The sequence below is a fragment of the Siphateles boraxobius genome, unplaced genomic scaffold, assembly GCF_051911475.1.
Source record: "Siphateles boraxobius isolate OS27281-9 unplaced genomic scaffold, OSU_SipBor_1 25, whole genome shotgun sequence".
Lineage (NCBI taxonomy): Eukaryota > Metazoa > Chordata > Actinopteri > Cypriniformes > Leuciscidae > Siphateles > Siphateles boraxobius.
The window spans coordinates 20,872,501-20,876,994 of record NW_027508866.1 but is presented as its reverse complement, the minus strand read 5'-3'; the positions used below and the strand labels follow the sequence as shown (position 1 = coordinate 20,876,994).

The 4,494-nt window shown below is 36.6% G+C and overlaps 1 protein-coding gene across 1 annotated transcript in view; it reads left to right on the top strand.

Annotated features, from left to right (window-relative positions):
- The first annotated feature begins 466 nt into the window (after nt 1-466).
- strbp (spermatid perinuclear RNA binding protein) overlaps nt 467-4,494 on the top strand; it is a 149,193-nt gene continuing 145,165 nt past the window's right edge. The window contains exon 1 of the mRNA XM_077243124.1: nt 467-485. The gene's annotated coding sequence lies outside the window, so the exon portion shown is untranslated. The remainder of the gene's footprint in view (nt 486-4,494) is intronic.

Here is a 4,494-nt window from a genome sequence, read left to right as displayed (position 1 = left end):
ATTTTTATACCATTGGCTCGTTTCCTAATACTCGAAGATGATAAGGCTCTCTAGCGAAACCCCCATTTCATCAGTCACAGTCTCCATTCCTTCCTTCAGGGAACGAGGGTTACATACGTCACCGAGACATTACTGCCACGTAAAATCGTATGTTACGTGTGTACAAAGTACTTGTTTCAAAGAATAAATTAAATATATTTTAGAAATAGCTTTAATCATAATAAAAATAACGGGGTAAGAAAAAAAACTTAATTTAACATACTATTATTCTCTGAAAACATGTCATCTGACAACTTTGCTTCTCAGGTAAATTTATCTTGTACTTGTTTTAGGAATGTTTCCTTTCAATTTTTTTTCCTTATTGTTTTGCAGTGAAGAGGGCTGAAGCAGATTGTGTAAGAGAGGAAGAGGAGTGAAGGAGAGAGACAGGAACTGATGAGGGAACACAACTCAGTGTCAGCTCTAGATAGAATCATCACCAGAAGGTGTGAATTGAACCTCAGAGTGTCTGTCCATCACTGATACTCCACCACACATACGCTGTTTCTCTCCAAGCTCTATTTCCTTTCTCTCTATCTCACTCTCTGCACTATCTCTCTCTCTCCTCCCAGTCCGACCCGTCTCCCTCTCTCTTACAGTCTTCCCTCTTGCATCTGTTGTGGTACAGCAGGCCAGATGTTACCCTTGTCAAACTCAATATCAGATTTCCGTAGTTTTCTGTTGTAACAGCTGAGCTAAGTGGGTTACTGCCCTTCCCCATTAGTCTGAGTCTTAATTGATTTACCCATAATTCTTTCACCAAACATCTCACTTCATTTTCATGCTCAAATAATCCATAAGAGGGACATGGGAATAGGAAGATGAGTTTATCAAGCATGAGACATTACGTCAAACTCAGAGTTTTCTAGACAGTGGAGAGAAAAGGTGGAGTTAGAGGATGTTAGAACAAACGAGTTAAGCAGGTGGAGACACTTCTATTTTTATTAGTGAGATTATATGAATATGCTTGTCGTGAACATTGATTGGCTAATCCATTCTGAAACTGAACAAATAAGTGTAAGTGTCACCTCCATTGTTAAAAAGAAGTGCGCTTTATTAATACTTTATTGTCAAATTAGTTTTACTTTAAAGTACATTTTAAAGAATTATATTTAATAATCTTTTGTCATGCTTTAAGAATCACACTTATTTTGATGTCTTGACTAACATACTTAAGCACATATAAAGTACTTGATCATAATTTCAACTGTAGTGTGTTTGATTTTTAATACTTAAAGGTAAAGTGACAATGTGTAGTTTTTTAGGTATTTTAATATTTAAAATCAATATTTTTATTCATAAATATGTCCTCAATGGTGTACAAATACCTCTGCCAATTATCTGACTTATCCTCATAAACGAAGAATTTATTATCTTTATATATGTGACGGGTAGGTCCACGGAGGCTTCCATGTAGTTCCGCCATCTTGAAAAACTATAATAGCAGAGAGGGTCAAAAAGTACTAGGCCAACGCGTTTCCACAAAGCGTTTTCGTTCAGAGCCAGCATCACGTGACTGAAAGCAGCAGAAACGGAGGAGCAGAGCAGTGAGAGGTGCTTGTCACTGCCCCGGCAAGTTTAGAAGGCTGCATTGTACTGTTATTTTTAATGGCGAACCAGTAATTTGTTTGAAATAACAAACCTGTTCACCCGAAGGAAAACTCGACGAATTGCTATTAGAAGACATCCTGTCATAGCTTTTGGTACATAACAGCTACTGTAGATACAACACACATTTGAAAAAGCGAGGCGCTGGAGAGCACAATTCGTTTGATAGCAAAGTACAATTTCACCGCTAGATAGAAGAAATTCCTACACAATGTCCCTTTAATGTATTTTAAGGCAGAGGCTATAAAGTGGAAGTGAAAATAGCAGTATTTCCTTTGCACTTAGGCTAATTATTGCTAATCATTCCCTTCACCTACCCCTATCCTACCTGCTAAACATTTTTTACCACTACTCGTTTGGCATTTTATAGGAGTTATTGGAAGAATGAGTTCAGAAAAAAGTGGATTCGTACTTGGGTTTATCATGTCAAATGTTAACGCCACCCACCTTACTTTCCACACCACTGCTCCAGTTATCAGATGGGTTTCTTTTATAATTTTGTTTTTCTCAACCAGACATTAGTGGGCAGAGTTAGTGTAAATAGCCTCTGCCAAGAGTGTGGGCTATTTGCACTTAGTGTAAATACACAATCTGATATACGCTTCAATTGAAATGACTAATTGCAACTAAAATACATTTACACTGTAATACCTTTTTATTCAATTGCAATTAAGTACCCAAAAACATTACATTCAGTTTGCACTTAAGTATATTCTTTAAAAGTATATTACTTACTATACTATTATATTAGTACTTCTTTTTCACAAGGGGATGTTGCAGCATGCGACCAAATGTTGCCACAATGGTTCTTGTGAGCTTTGGAATCAAGGTTTAAATATGAGGAAGTGCGATAGAGAATTGGGAACTATGTAGGAGAGCAATAACGGCTAAAATTTTGGAACACATAAATGAGGGTGAGGAAATGATGGCCCCAATTTAAATTTTTCAGTTAAAAATTCGATTCAGTTCAATTCAGTTTATTTATAAAGCACATTTTAAATCAACCTTGATTGGCCAAAGTGCTGTACATAGAATAGACAAAGAAAAATAAAGCCGAGACATATAAAAGTTACAATTAATTAAAAGCATGAGAGAAAAGATGTTTTTAAAATAGATTTAGATTTGAATTCATGTTGCATTTTACTATTCCTTTATATAGTTGCAGTGCAGTGCATTATTTGAGCCGCGACTGTGCACTTCGCCAAATGATTTCAGCCATTTCAAAGGTCTTTACAGCCTACAACAGCAAAATAACCAAACCCCACAACAACTCTGACCAAGCAAATAAATATAGTCAAAATAGGACGAAAAAGACACATTATCTCCATGGTTTGACACACAATTTTGTTTTATTTTGTATGGAAAGCAAATACACACATACAGTAATTCACACAGAAACATGTTGTTAGCGTTGCTCTAAAGATTTTAATCAGTAAAATAGTTTAGTAACATAAAAGCTACATGACATTTCTCACTAGCAAGGTAATTATGTCGCTGTTCTTGAAGCAGATAAACCTACAGTACAAAACAACGCATGTACATGATTAGATACAACAAATATTGAGATTTTACCCTGTTTGGGATTCTGAAAATCTATGCGTTTCCATAATCCTTGAATTTATGATACACCATAACTAAATAAACAGTTACACTTTATTTAGATGTTCCACTTTAGACATTTTACTAACTATAAGTAACTTTGCAACTACGGCCCTGTTTACACCTGGCATTAAAGGTCCCATATTGTCAAAACTGAAATTTCCTGGCTTTTTCATGATAACAGATGTCTAGGGGCTATGTAACTACCATATAAGTAGTAGCTGTGCCTGTTCACGAGCCGTTGTTTGTTTTCCTATTCTGTTATTTTTATTGAGTTAAAGACAGTGAGGTTGAGTTCACTCAGTCTGTGTATCTTTTGTTTTGCTAACAGAAACTAACGTTTAGTGTACTTGCATAAGTCTGAGTTTGTTTACAGACAGTTTAAATTAGCGTTAACGCTAAATCTGCGAGCAGCATTGATATAATGGTAATTATAATGGTCTTAAAAAAACATGAATTACCATTCTGAAACATCTTTTTGTAAGCGCGTTTAAGGAGGTGGTGGGTTGTCTCCTGTCGTCTATTCGGGGTCTGAGTCCGGCTCAAACATATAAGGCCAGATAACTTTTCCCTCAGCAATGTCCATCTTTACAGGTGTTTTATTTACCTTACTTGTGAGCATCACCAAGCCACAGCAGGCTACAGCATACATGACCCTAGTTACCTGTGGTTGGCCTGTCCGTGCGTCACTCAGAAAACAACAGGCCAATCAGAAGAGAGGCTCATAAATATTAATTAGACAGGCCAAAATCGACCTAGCAGAGCTCCTGAGAAAGCTATATTATATAAAAATATATAGAGATGGTTTTTGGTACTTATACAGCAAATATATATTCTTAAGGACATCAAAACCTAAAATAAAACTCCAGAAAGGTGTACAATATGGGACCTTTAAGAAGCATTTTCAATGCTAAATACAGGTGTAAACAGGGTCTAAAACGTTTTGAGCTTGTCCACTTTCAACCACTTCCAGAGGTAGCCGAAAACACATTTGACCGGATTGCTTTAATGTGAACGCTCATGTGGTCGAATGCATTCGAACAGACACAAAAGACGCCTACTCTCCACCTACTGACCTAATGCGTAAACATTATGGGAAGAGCGCTAGCCAGATGGGATTTAAACTTTATCGACTAGAGACCTAAGTTTGGTTTGAAAACAAAAAACATACCAAGCACAATGTTCTCTCACCATTCCTGATTTCTAACACACACTCGCAGCATTCAGCTGGTCTTGCGGCTGTCAGAG